A 15,603-nucleotide genomic window follows, 5' to 3' on the forward strand; every position below is an offset into this window, starting at 1 on the left:
CACATTGATTTTCAGACCCGAAAACCAGATTACATCCACCTTCTTCCATTTATCAACTTTTAGAGAGGTTTAATTTACATTTATAGAGATCTAGTTTACTTTTGGACAGTTTAAGCAACATTTACCTCATCTAATTAAGCTCAAATAAAATTAGCAATGAGAATTGAACTAAATTAGCAACACTTTCTGATGTTGGTCCAAAATCACAGTAGACAGGTGAAACAAGAACATTATTCATGAATGAATTGCTAGTATAATTTTTAACCTAAAACGCCTAGAACATAAATCACAACTAATTTGGGGGGGATTCTCCAGAAATTTGAAGAGCTACGTTGTGCTAAGAATTTGAACAAAAATCACAATGAAATAAATAAATAAACACAGAATAATACTCTAATTGAAACCGCAATGAATTTGTAACTAAATCGCAATAAAAACAAAGTCGATTTCGAAAAAATTACCTTAATATGCAGATTTTACTTCGATTTCAGCACAAGTTACATTTACAGTTGAATTCGTACCAAAACCTTGAAGAATTCCCAAATCCAGCCTGAAATTAATACAATTATATACACTAGAATTGTGGAAATTGATAAATCTAAACCAATAATCTCCCATTGATGCTAAAATTGGGTAGAAAGTTGCGAAGACGGAGATTGCATTTCGTAGAGAGAGAGTGTGAGATGAATTTTGGAAAGAAGAGAGAGAAACACGCGTGTTTTGTTTCACATGGATTAGGATTATTTTGAGATTTGATCTCAATCGTCCGTTTTGTTTTAATCCAACGACTATTAGAGGTTCTCATTATAAGGAGGTTCTCATCTTAAGAGATGTTCTCACCAGAACCTGGTCTTATATATATATATATATATACATATATTGACATGAGCATATGTGTGGTGTGTGTGATATGAGTGTTGTCGGCAGATGCTGATGAATTCAAAGGGGTGGATCCCCCTATTTAGATTCTTATATATGGCATTGCATAGTTGCGAACTTGCGATATATAATTGCCAAACATCGCGTAAAACATGCATGCGATGGTAATTGCACATCTCTGTATATTTATCTTTTTACTGTATAAAATAGTTTTCTTTTCGTTATCTCACTATTCACGTTTACCTTCCGAGATACAAACAAATTGCAAACTCCAAATTATATTAAGGGTATGATTAAAAATAAAAATTTATCGGACAAGATTAATGAGTAGTCCGATGACTTGAGAAAATAATGGAAGTTGTAATATAGATGAACAGGGAAATGATAAGAGAAGTAAGTTGAGAGAATGATATGATATTGACCATAAAATAATGTTCAGTGTGGCTGCCATATTTCTTAATTTGGGGCACGAAACGACAAGATCTTTGGTGGAAATAAAAGACGATATGTCCCGAACATGCTGACCAAATGTTAGCAAAAAGGGACAACAATTGACCCTTGATCGGAGGTGTTTCGTGGGACTACCCCTCAAAAAACGTGAATAACGAACATGCGTATACTAACTCTTTTCTTCCCTAACTAACTAAATTATGTTACCCCTCTAATAACTACACGTGGGAGAAAAAAGTTGGTAAAATAATGCCGAGTAAAGATCACTTTGACTCATACCTAATTCATTAGTTATATAATCAATAACGTAGACTATATAAATTTGAGATTAGATTGTATAAGTCTAAGATATACGAAGTATGTAATAAGATGACGGGTGGTCATGCCAGACGTCGGGTAACGGGTTTTAATATCCCCTTGGAGGTACCTAAATTGTCAACATCTAATATTCTTTATGCCCCGAGGCCAAAATAGGTAGTACCTCTTAGAAAAGAATGGGTAGTCTTACCTTTTCAAGAATAAGTCCTAAAAATTTCAAGTAGGATACCACTAAAGTACTCAAAGTAGTAAGTTTCCCCATATACAAAGGTGATCCATGGACTGGGCCCATAGATATGTGAATGGTTATTTCATAAGGACAATAAGAGGTAGGTGTTAGATTAATGAGTGGGTCATCGGTCATGAAATATTATTCAGTAGAAATACCATTTATTTTCCGTAGGCCCACCGTATGAATAAGGACGTACGGTTGTGTCTCAACAAATTAACAAACAACAACACCCAATATGGAGTAGTAGACGTAATCATTCGTTTTTAATACCCACGTGACTACGTGATTATAAAATCCGTATAGGTAAATAAATACGGTATAGTTAACTACGTAAATATGTATCAGACTTAGGAATGTATTAACCCGTACATGTACATGTATGTACAAACTCAAATAATCATAGAAAAAGTTTCGAAATCTATTTTTGTATACGATATTATGCAACGTTAAAAGGTTCTTTTTTATGTTACTAATAATATCGTTTTTTTTGTAACAAAAATTTTCATTTTTATTATAAATAAATTAACGGTTTCATTAGGGTCTCTTTATTAAGTTTTACTCTTTTAGAAACATTGATAAATATTTATGTCGGGAATTTTATTTCGTCAGTTTAACCCTAATTTGGTATTATTTATCAAAACAAACAAATAAAGCGAAAATAGTAAAATAAATAGTAACATAATCTTTATAAATCTTGTATTAAAATTATATAATAATTACAAAATATTTGTATTTATTTCAAAATCTTTTATAATTAATTTTATTTTCAAAAATTATTATGAAATTCCAAATTTTTTCTATAAATAGCAACAAAATTTTCATTCAAAACACAACATTTTCAAAAAACAAGAAAATTTCTGAAAAATATTTTCAAAAAGAGTTTAAAAAACTAGAGTTTTTATTATAAAAAAAAGGTCCTTATAAAAAAAATTAGCTTAATTATCTTAAATATTTTATTTAATTCGTGAGAATTTTCCTTTTACCAAAATAAAGCAAGAAATATAAGTAATTAGGAAATACTTATCTTACCCAAAAAAGAAGAAGTTTAGTATCTTTAATTAAAGTGTTAAAAATAGTTATTTTAATCATTTCATCAAAGATGAAAATTGATATTTCCGGGTCAAGGTTCATCCTTCTTGATCCTTAATTAATATTTTATTATTATCATTGTGGACTGACATATTTGTTTCCATGTGACATTACGAAAAGGATTTATCAAGATATTAGGTGCTAATTTGCCCTAATCTATGATAACCTTTTATTAGCAATTGATCCTATTGGTGAAGTTTTTAGGGTCGGAGAGATTTGAGATTTATGTGTTTAATATTAAATGCACCTATATTTCTTGGATGATTGATAAGGGGATTTTCGCGTCGTTATACGAATACCACCTAATCAAACAATATTTATAAAACACCTAACTAACCGGCTATATTGACTATAGCGGCAAGCATAGGAATCGTCCCAAGAGAATGAATATGTTTGGCTTTTCAATCTAATGTGTTGAAAAGCTAGTTCGAATGGAAAATGAGTTTGTGAATTAATCTAATGAAAGCAAGAATATGAAATATGAACAAGTAAAGAAATTCTAGAGATTACGGGAATCGGCAATGGAAATTGAATTAAGGGAAGGACAAAGGTCAAAACACAATGATTATGCAAAGACTTGATGCATATGGGAAAAGAAACTAATGACATGCTCGCCACCTATTGGATAGAGCACGCGAAGCATCTAATCAAGGAAAAGCTCTCGCATAATCCTAAAACTAGACCACTTGCATATAAGACCTACTATTGACTTGCATCAAAGAGGTTCACAATGTCTTGCCAAACCTAAACAATGCATTCCAATCAATCCTAATCAACTAGAATTTGCAACTACTAATTAATTAGTCATGGAAATCCTATCATCAACTCAAGTTTAATCACAACATCAATCATCAATTTCCCTATAATTTCTCAAATTCATTCCCAAGGCTTCAACCCTAACCTCTAGACTAAGACTACTCAATTAGCATGATTAACATCAAAATTAAACTAAAACCAATCCTAATCATGAAACTAATTGAATTAATGAAACTAATTGTATCAACAAAATTCAGAAAATTCAAATATCAAAATTTGGGGAAATTTCAAGAAAACTCAAAATATGAAACTAATTCTAGAATTCAACAATGAAATCAAAGCATAAACGAAATTAGTGAAGCAATTAAATAATGAAAGAACAAATCAAAAAGAAAAGTAGAATTATACCTTGAATTGTTGAAATTGCATCAAACTTGAAGAACAAAACTGAAGAACAAAACTCAAATGAAAGAGAAAAGAAATCTGAAATTTAGTGTTTTGAATCCAACTAAGAATTAAGAATTTGAAGCTAAGAATCCTAATCCAAACCACTAATCTATGCCCTAATCTAATTCTCTCTCTAGAATTCTAAGCTAATCCTAAAAAAAGAAATTCTAAAAATGAAATTACGTAAAAACTAATCCTCAAAACAAAGCTGTGAATTTCAGTATTTAAAGCATCTCCGCGCAGCCGTGTGGTCGCATAAAGGAGGTTGTGCACTTGCACTAAACACCACATAGCCAATGCATTAATTTCGCTAGTTTGTGTGCTCGCACAGGCACAGCTGTGTGCTCGCACTGAACTAGGCGCCCACACACTAAACTCGTGTACTCGCACAGCTACAGCTGCCAATTATTTGCATGTTGCTGTGGATGCTATTCTTCTTGCTCGTTGCTGCTACTCTTCTTGCTATAAGGCTGCTGTAACACTTGCTTATTGCTGTTGTTGTCATGGAGCTACAAGGCTGCTATCAAGGGGATGCAAGAAGCTCCTTGGTGAGCACAAGAGCTGCTGCAAAGGACTGCAAGGAGCTCGTGTATAGCTGTTGTACTGTAATGTTGTGGGGCTGTTGTTCGTGCACTTTGTGAGCATCAGCGAGGCTAAGTAAACAACATCCACTTAGATGGCTCCGTGTAGCTATTGTTGCTGCTCATGAGGTTGCTCAAGTGATCGTGCATAGCTGCACATTGGAAGCTCGTTGCTGCACGTTAGAAACTACGTATAGCATGTTAGAAAATCGCAACACATGTTATTAAAAATAGAAAATCGTATTATTAATTCCCATCGCAATTCTCCAAACCGTTATTAACACGTCAAGCATAATGACACATTATTAACACGTCAATACTCAAAACGACCCTTACGCAATGAGAATGCGCACAAAAGGCACGTTTTAAGCAAAAACGACTAAAATCTACGCTAGACGAGAAAATATTATGATTAATGCAAAAATGCGATAAACGAACTAAAAACGATAAAACAAAGCAAAAATAATAATAAAATGCTAATAAAATGAACTAAAATCCTAAGCTAAGAGCGACATAAATGTCGCTCATCAAACTCCCCCAAGCTAACCCTTTGCTTGTCCTCAAGCAAAGCTAGAATGATAAATGGGGAGGAGATAATTATTCAAAATCAAAATTACGAAAATAAGAACTACAAGAATGCACACTAACTCACATTCGTAGGAATCACGGTTGCATTTAAGCGCATGGAACAAGCTCTTTAAACCCCACAATCGCTCATGAGGTCGAGTGGGATCTCGCAAGGGTTTCCAAAGAGAAACACCCATAACTCTTCCAAAAATTTGAATCAAGGCAAGACCTAAAAGGAAAAACAAACCAAGAACAAAAAAAGAAAAGAAAAAGAAAGAAAAGAAAAAGAAAGAAAGGAGAAGAAAATAGAAAAGAAAGAAAAAAAATGAAAATGAAACTACAAAATTCAACAAAAGGGCCTTTATTATGGAACGAGCACAACAGAATGCTAATATTACTAACCAAATAAACGAATGCACGCTAACCAATGTCCTAAGTCGAGTGAAGGATTCAAATGCCAAGCAAAGAGAACTAAGGGTTCGCTCTTATCAATTCCCCTTCAACCGAGCATACCACGTCAAATCTCTAGATCCCATCCACCCTTAAAAATTGTTTCTCATGACGCCGCGAAGGCGCCGGAAAACAAGAATTGCAAGGGAGAAGAGAACGTTACCCTACATCTTAGCATGACAATCTCATTCCATAAATTTGACCAAATCCTCCCTCCACCGACAAAGACTCAACTCAAAAGGGTCAAGAGGACTTTTTAGGGTGTATCGTTAGGCTAGGGGTAAGGTGTGGAACAAATTTGGTAATTGGTGCTCAAACCTAAAGTGAAGCGCAATGAATGAACTCAACTCAAGCAAATCGAACCAAAACAAACTCAAACCACTTATTTGGGGTACCCCCAAGCTTATTCAACAACAAAACTAAACTAAAACTCTTTTTGAACTTTTCTTGATTTGATTTTCTCTTTTTTGTATTTCAATTGAAACTTTTCTCATTGCCTTGTTTTTCTCTATTTTTGGCTTTTTCAAAACTTTCCTTTCTCTTTTTGCTTATTTATTCACTATATACAACATATTTCCCAAACTTTGTCATTCATACCAATATCAATCATTCCTCAACTTTGCATAATCATTCAAAACCATCAAGCGTCATAACTCAAAGGTTCACTATCACTTCTAAGGGTGAAAATAAAACAAAGGCTATTAGGCTAGTAATGTTCTTATAAGAAATGAAGGGGAAAGGCTCAAATGGCTAGCAAGGGGGCAAGTGCAAACAAAAATATCAATGAAAAATAAAAATAAAGATGTCCTAATCTAAAAAGAAAAATAGTCACCGAAAGAAATGCCTCTATCGTCCCCTAAAGTAGTTCGGTCGCGGCCTCGGGAAGGAACAAGTCAAATTCGGGAGATAAGAAATTCAATGCCAAGGATCCATGCCACTCAATATATGTATTCATGTGTTTGGGTTAATATGAACATGACCCTCACAAATGGGAGCAAATACTACCCTCTCCGGTTTCAAGTCACTAGAGAGATCGACACGGTCCACTACGACAGAAATTGCTTTTAATAGCGCTTAACAATGCTTTTAACAGCGCTTCTTGAAGCGCTGTTGATAGCTTCGCTATTAAAAGTAAAAGATACCTTTAATAGCGCTTTTCAAAAGCGCTGTCATATGTAATATCTAGGGTAATTCAAATGTTTATTTCATAGCACATTATAAACGCTATTTAAGAAACACAATTGAAGATTTGTCGCCATCTTTCAAATTATTTTCTAATAGCGGATGTTATGAAGCGCTATTAAAGTTTTTTTTAATATAATATTTATACCTGAAAAATATTTTATTTTTTTACCGCAAATAACACCATATATTGAAAAATAGTAAATAGTTAAAAATTAATATCCATACCTCAATTAAAAGAATTTTGACAATGTCACCCTAATAAAACCGATTACATAGATCTAAACCAAAACTAAAATTAAACTACGTCGTAGAATACATTAATCAATACTTCAATAGATTCTTATGTTTGTTGGTTCCTTCAACATAACCCAACAATTATACAATTGTTGAACAACATTGCGCACCCAATCGGTTCTTACTTCGTCAATCTGCTCTTTGTCAACTAACAATCTAAAAAGAACTGCGAAACAATGGTGTATAAGAATTCATACATATATAGAAGGAAAAAAAATATATTAACATTAAGTGCAATACATGAAGAAAAAAAAAATGAATTTCACATTTGGAAGTGAGATGAAATTGTTGTGCGACCTGTGTCTGATTTATTGGAGTCCCATACATAAACAGAAGAGTCTTCACTCACCAAGACAATGTGTTTTCCATCTGAGATTTGGCTTCCTTCATTTCGAAGACTTGGTAAAAGTAAACAACATAATAGAAATTAGGACACAAAAATAAAATTCACTGAGCAACTTGTACAAATAAAATTGCATAATGTTCAACAACTTCTGTGAATTTGAATTTGCAGAACTTCCTAGAAGTGTGAATTGCAATATGCAAACAACTACTATACTTTCAGTATTGATTAAGTGAAGATGACTCAGAAGAAGCCTCAAACAGAATTAACATAGAGATGAGTAACCAACCTTTATATTTACATAGTACATTAACCCCTTTAAGTATCCGGACCTGGGAATCAGCAGTAGTAACCATGAGCTTGCTTGGGTCACAAGGGGAAAACTAGGTCAATTATACACAAATCAAAATCAACATTTCGAAACACTAGGTAGATAACGTAGGAGTTGAACAAAAAAAAGGAAAAAGATACTAAATTCTAAATATGTGCCGAAGCTGAACTCGAGAAGTGTCAAGTTTAGTTGTGCTCACATTTTGGACCAAACATGGAATACAGTTATACAGGTGAGTTGGACACTTAAAAGTGTAACCGTGTATAGATGAGTGCTCTAGTAACATCTGTTACAAGCTAACCCTTTGTATACTACTAAGCAAGTCAACTTGAGAACCTTAGTTCCCACAAGACATCTCAAGCATATTCATTAGCAAAAACATTCTAATTCTGAATCCACACAAAACGTATCACTAATAAAAACCACAAACATGCAGCAGCATAAGTAAACCTCCTGTCCAAACTTGGCGCAAAATTAGTTAAAACAACAATGATCTCACGCTTTAGAGAATATTAGTACAAAGGTCACCGGAACAGGAATCAGTATACCAGGACAAAAAAAAATGGCACCCTCAAACAATCTCATCCTAACATTCAGTCTTCTAGACTTCAAGAAACAATAGCCAGCATCCATTTCCATAGACTCCTGCATGGATAGATATCAAACAAAATAAAAAAAAGCCAAGACTTTATTCCACAAAAGACCTTTGACAAATGTGATAACTTCATATTCAGGAAAACATCAAATTCTTCTAAATTACTCCCTAGTTCTTGAATTTCAGAGTATCTTTGATTTAAATGTCCGTCTATTTCAGTGTATCTTATTGGATATTTGTGTAAGATTCTTTCCTCTAAACATACTATTTTACATTTTCGGCAAAGGATGTATATTTTCTATACAGACTAGAGTTTGTTTGTCTACTGTGTTTCTATTTATTCCATTGGCTGCAAACAGGCAGACATTTTACTTCATATCCAATTCACCAAACAAAATCCTGGAGTAGGTTTCACAAAGGATTAGACAGGTAAAATAGAATGAAGCAAGTCAGTCTATATTCTGTCAAAAGGCCACCTAATATTCGATTAAAGTCACCCTTTCGAAGAGAAAATAACCCTCTTAGACCCTGTTGTTTTCGACTTTATTTTAATTCCAATGCAATTCAGTTTCGCCAAACAAAGTTCAGAATAATAGTGCCTTATTCTTTTCAAAATCACCTTAATTCAAACATACGGTTAGGACTTAGAGTCATCGAGTTGTACTAATTGTTCTCTGATTTTTGCTGCAAACTTCATTCATCGGTATAAGGCAAAGTGCCACACTCAATATATGTTATTTATATAGAGTTCCAGAAACATATTAAGTTGTACTACTAAATGAATTACTGATCTGATACTGAATGCAAGCAGTAGCACCAACAACTACTTTTAATAAATCTGAATGCTAAACTCCAGTAAGAGTTAGAAGAAATTTAGTGCATTGCTATTCTATTATCAAAGAATCAAAATTTAAACCCTTACCTAACAACTTGACTCTCTCGTTTTCTAACATTGTAGCATCTTCTCCTTGGATTTCTCTCATCACTAACATCTCACACGGAAAAATTAAGGAAACGGAACAACCATGCTTCTTTAAGGATAAAAGAATCAACTAGTGAGTTGTGAGATACACAGTCAATGAGTGAATTGTGATTCATCTATAAAATAAAAAATAGCCACATTTCACAAAATTCATATCGTGTCAACACTATATTAAGCTGATTACTCCGGTATAATATTTAGCCAAGAAACAAAATTTGAGGTGCAGATTGTTACTACTAGAGTTTGAAAGAAAACACACACTTACATAGATGAGCTGTATCAGAACTTTTCGCATTGTTGAATAAAGAGCCAAACCCACTCCATATTTGCGTACTTCTTAATACATAATATGAGGGCACTGATCAGGCAATATCCATTGCAGCACAGGAACAAGAAATGATTTCAATATATATACACTGCAACAAAAGCATAGATCGAAGATAATTCATAATAATACAACAACACCAAGTCGCCAACAAGAGTGTAACAACTGCAGCGAAAGAAGAAACAACATTATCTAAAAGCAGTAGAATATGAGAAAAGGCCATTCAAAAGGGATGTAGAAACAAGATTAAACATCATAAATACAAATTGGAAATATTCTCAATACAAAGTTAACTGTTGTCCTGACTATACATCCCCAAGAATTAGAAAATTGCAATTAAAAGAACAACATAGAACAAAAATCCAAGACTAATCAGATCTAAAATTATCCATCACAAAACTGATGGCCACACGACATACAAAAATGTGCCATCAGTTTAGTTACTAAATTATGCAGTACGAACCAATCCTTTAACTTAGATACTTGCGGACATGCCCTGCACCTTCATTCTCTGATTTATCTACAGTTTGACACACATACACAGCAAAACAAGAACAACGAATATTTCACAGCTAGTATTTGTTGATATTATTCCCTTTTTCACTCTTGTAGATATGACGGGGTTGTACGGATCACCGACTAAGGAAATAGGATCCCGCAACTACTACTTGTTACAAAAATATTGCTTGACTTTGGTTTCCAAAGTTTAGGAGATCTCTGAACTCTCCGGCTACAAGACGTATGAACACTTCAACTACTACAGAAATCTGGAAAATTTAAGAACCAAATAATGAAATCACATAATACTCACAACCTATATATTGTGAGTATTATATGATCGAAACCAACTAGGATTGCAGAGATGGAAAAAGTACGAGTCAAAGCTTCTGTCTCACTTGCATAATTTCCTTGAAGAAGAAAAGCAATCAAACTCACTTCTAGAAACAGCTAGCCTGAAGTAGTAAATAGAGATAGAAAGTTCCATGCTAGTGTTTTTCCCGGATTACACTCTCATGTCTGTAAAAAAACAAAAAAATCTATGAAATACATAATGGAAACTGGAAAGCCTCAGCAACCAATACCATACACAAGTTATGATCTATTCGGTATTCAATAAACCAAGCCGCTGATTTGGATCCTTCATTTTTTTATAGTTTTACTTGCCAATACTCGGTCTCTGACAAGAAGGACAGAAACCTAAGGAGTATTTTTTTTTATTTGAGAAGCTTAACAGAGAATTACACACTAACAGATTTTCAAACCGAACAGAAGCAATCACTGTTAGGCAGATTTGCAAGTGACTCCTCTATACGTCAACTGCAAACTAGGAACTCAGTAAGATACATAAAACGAAACCTATGGATTAAGGAGAAAAAACTAAGAAACAATAAGATTAATAATCATCAGAAATGGTGGTCAAAGTTCCTGGTTTTGGTATAACTCAAATAGTTATTAAACTCCGCATATCTTAACAAATATTCTTGCCAGCATCCACAACATAGGAGAGACCTTTGAAGTATCAACACATCAATTTCGTCTTTACATAAATTATTTTCGAGCATATTCATGACTTTCAAATGCATTTAGTTCTCCAAGCGACCATCTGATTCTTCATCACATATAACAGATCATTGATATTTCGTTCTTTACAATTAAAATTTACTAGGCCTCCAGCATTAGAATCAGATTCAGATGTATGCGTAAATCCAGGAATTCAAGTAAATCTTTGGTCTTAATTCAAAAGTGACATATTTCAGCTATGATCAGACATGAATACTTTCCCAGTATCATAGTTATGATTCTTATACTCAACATATAATAAGGCTCATATAGATGATCTTATGATCACACGTGAAATGGAGAACTTGCGAAGATGAGATCATTAACTAATGCAGCAACAAAACCAAGCACAAACATCACTTTATTCATACAAAATAAGCCAGCCACAAGACCCAAAACTAACCCAATGATCTGGGTTCTGGAATACAAAGTTTTTTGGCTTCTTAACATAAACATTCCCATCATTTGTTTTCAAGAGGCCAGCCAATATCTGCACCATTACAACCAATCAAAAAACACAAACTCTTATGCTCAACCAATTGTTTCAAATACCAATGTTACCCTAACGCGCTCTCGCCATGGCCAGGTTAAGGCAAATAATTTGTATACAACCTTACCCCTATAGGCTATTTCCAATTACCTTGGTCGGAAATCGAATGTACGCAACCTTACCCCTAAGATAACAAAAGCTTTTTCCAAATTCGCTGCTTCACCCAATACTTGCTTGAATGACATGAACCCATATGATGCTTCGTTGAGGATATGGAATCCAAAAGCGGTGAGAACATTCATGAAATTAGAGGTATGCTATGACCTGGATAAAAGACTAAAACAGAATAATAACCCTAACATCACTACTACAGAAATCTGAAAAATTTACGAACCAAATAATTAAATCACATAATACTCACAACCTACATATACAAATTCAGTGGACCAAAACCCTAAAACCCCAAACCCCATAATTAAACCAATCGTAATTGAATTCAAACCCTCCTCCCCGCAAAACCAATTCAAGAAAAGTAATTAACTATAACCGCACGCATAAAACGCAAAATTAAGAACAATCCCAAACATAAATCAGCAAAAATCCTTAAATTTTATGAAGTATACCTTCAAATTCTATTATTCACTCTCGCCGTGAGAAGGGAAGCACGCCTCCATGGGTTTCGATGTGAGAAGGGATCACGCCGCCGTGAGAAGGGAATTCTCCTCCGTGAGAAGGGAAATCGCCGCTGTGGGTTTCGCCGTGAGAAGGTAAGTGTTGACAGTGGAAGAGTTTTGCGGAGTAAAGTGAAGCGTGTGAAGAAGAAACTCTGGTTCTTTGCTCCGGAGTATTTTGACAGCGTGTGTGTTTCAATTTTTTTTTTTTCCGTATATTATTTGATAGCGATTTTGTTGGAACGTTGTAATATGTGCGTAATATGACAGCGCTTCTAACATAAGCGCTATAGTATGTATACTTATGACAGCCCTTATATCTTAAGCGCTGTAACATGCTATATTTGATATCATTAACAGCAGTAGGACGAAAAGCGCTGTTAAATGATATTTCTGTAGTAGTGGTCTTACCACAAACCATGGGTTCAAGACTCATGCTACTCAAAGTTGTAACCGACTTTCTTAACACCTAAATCCTAGATTCGACCCAAGACATTGAAAATCGTGCAAACATCTACCAATTAGGATTAAAAGCATTCTAGCCTACAAGTTCCATTTTTATTATGCCCAAATCAAGAATAAATCCTAAAAATTAGAAAAACTTGCCTTGACAAAGATCGAAAAGGAAAAAGAAAGAAAAGAAATGCAAAAGAAAATAAGGAAAAGAAAAGAAAAGGAAATAAAATTCAAAAAGAAAATAAAGAAAATCAATGAACTAATCAAGAAATATACACAAAATCCAAAATATTCACAAAATCAAGCAATCCATCACATGGAGATCAAAGTAGCAATCCAAACAATAAAATCTCCCCCCAAGCTTGAATTAGGCCATGTCCTCAAGGCCTAAAACGAAACTAGGAGGGGCACAGCTACCCATCCAACCAATGCCCCGCATAAATGATGCCCGACCCCAAAGAATGCAAGAGAGTTAGAATGATATTACCGGAGATGTCGTGGGAGCAAGTCCCGCAAAGAACCGTAATAAGGAACGAACTCACCAATAGGAATAGCCGGACATGGCAAAGATGGATGCAAAGAATTCCACGCCAAGAAAGCTTGAGGCACAAAAACTTCAAAAATCAAGAAAAATTAGTATACATGGGCCAAATGGCCAACACCCACGGGTTGCCTCCCGACAAGCACTATTTTTACGTCATTAGCTTTACGCCTTTTACCTCTAGTAAGTACCCTGACAACGATCGCAATAGTTTGTCATATGCAATGGTAAACATATCCAAGTGTAACAAGTAGGCAAGAGTCAAATGAGAAGCAAGCACAAAGTAGAATGCAACTCTATGCCTACGGGGTGTGGGGAACCAAAAATAAGAAAAATTAAAATGAAAAACAAAAGAAATACTCCCGTCTTCATGCTCCTTTGGGGAAGGAGAATCATTTGGATCAATGGAGGAAAAGGAATCCTCAAGCGGTGGGAGATGGGACAAAAAGGGAAAAGAGATGGGAAATGAAGGATAGATGTTGAGTTTCTTCTTTCGGAATGGGGAATGAGGGAAGGGAGTGGGAACAAAAGATTCACAAACAACTTCACTCACATTACAAAGAGAGCAAGAAATCTCAACATAAGATCCTTCATTCACTTTTAAAAAATTTTGGTTGGCACATTCACTTTTTTCCTAAATTTGAATCGACTTAAGCACTTCGAGGCAAAAAGGAGCAAATAAATTTTCATCACCATCATCAAGGCATTCACTCAAAGAGGAACGAGTAGGAACAAACTCTCCGATACTCAATTCCTCAATGTCATGCATCATAGGTGGCAATGTAGCCTCAAACTCATCTCTTCTCCGCGAAACATCCTTGATAGATTCTTGCATTACTAGGTTAGAGATTCCCAAAAAGCCTACTCGTTGGGACATGACCTCAAATGAATTCAAACTAGAATCTATTCTTTCCTCTTCTTGAATTTCAAGATACTTCGTGAAAAGGAGCATCTCAAACAATGATTTTGGAGATTCAACTTTCAAAGAGCTTAGGAAATTATCATGGAGATAGAGAAGATCATCTAGTGTAATCGATTCATCATTTTGAGAAACAAAGGAATTTTCCATTTTTGGATTTCAAAAAAAGAAAATGAAAAATGAACTAGACTAGGGAACTAGAATGAAAAATCAAACAATGATGCCATTCCCCGGCAACGGCGCTATTTTGATAACGGGATTTTCGCGTCGTTATACGAAGACCACCTAATCAAACAATAATTATAAAACATCTAACTAACCGGCTATATTGACTATAGCGGCAAGCATAGGGATCGTCCCAAGAGAATGAATATGTTTGGCTTTTCAATCTAATGTGTTCAAAAGCTAGTTCCAATGGAAAATGAGTTTGTTAATTAATCTAGTGAAAGGAAGAATATGAAATATGAACAAGTAAAGAAATTCTAGAGATTTCGGGAATCGGCAATGGAAATTGAATTAAGGGAAGGACAAAGGTCAAAACACAATGATTATGCAAAGACTTGATGCATAGGGGAAAAGAAACTAATGACGTGCTTGCCACCTCTCGGATAGAGCACGCGAAGCATCTAATCAAGGAAAAGCTCTCGCATAATCCTAAAACTAGACCACTTGTATATAAGACCTACTATTCACTTGCATCAAAGAGGTTCACAATGTCTTGCCAAACCTAAACAATGCATTCCAATCAATCCTAATCAACTAGCATTTGCAACTACTAATTAATTAGTCATGGAAATCCTATCATCAACTCAAGTTTAATCACAACACCAATCATGAATTTCCCTATAATTTCCCAAATTGATTCCCAAGGCTTCAACCCTAACCTCTAGACTAAGACTACTCAATTAGCATGATTAACATCAAAATTAAACTAAAACTAATCCTAATCATGAAACTAATTGAATTAATGAAACTAATTGTATCAACAAAATTCAGAAAATTCAAATATCAAAATTGGGGGAAAATTCAAGAAAATTCAAAATATGAAACTAATTCTAGAATTCAACAATGAAATCAAAGCATAAACGAAATTATTGAAGCAATTAAAGAATGAAAGAACAAATCAAAAAGAAAAGTAGAAT

General features: G+C 34.4%; 1 long non-coding RNA gene across 19 annotated transcripts; it reads right to left on the reverse strand.

The window, feature by feature from the left end:
* Nucleotides 1-7,141: 7,141 nt before the first annotated feature.
* LOC110784417 (uncharacterized) lies at nucleotides 7,142-12,811 on the reverse strand. Of its 19 annotated transcripts, none has more exons than XR_008921487.1 (5): nucleotides 12,498-12,810; nucleotides 12,057-12,210; nucleotides 11,788-11,874; nucleotides 7,881-10,841; nucleotides 7,142-7,646 (listed from the first exon to the last, which is right to left on the reverse strand). It is a non-coding gene; the product is annotated as an uncharacterized lncRNA (long non-coding RNA). The 19 variants fall into 19 exon arrangements; XR_008921483.1 differs by having other exon boundaries at nucleotides 12,025-12,210; XR_008921484.1 differs by having other exon boundaries at nucleotides 7,881-9,857; nucleotides 10,761-10,841; nucleotides 11,788-12,210; nucleotides 12,498-12,809.
* Nucleotides 12,812-15,603: the final 2,792 nt, after the last annotated feature.

This window comes from Spinacia oleracea, chromosome 5 (assembly GCF_020520425.1).
Source record: "Spinacia oleracea cultivar Varoflay chromosome 5, BTI_SOV_V1, whole genome shotgun sequence".
NCBI lineage: Eukaryota > Viridiplantae > Streptophyta > Magnoliopsida > Caryophyllales > Amaranthaceae > Spinacia > Spinacia oleracea.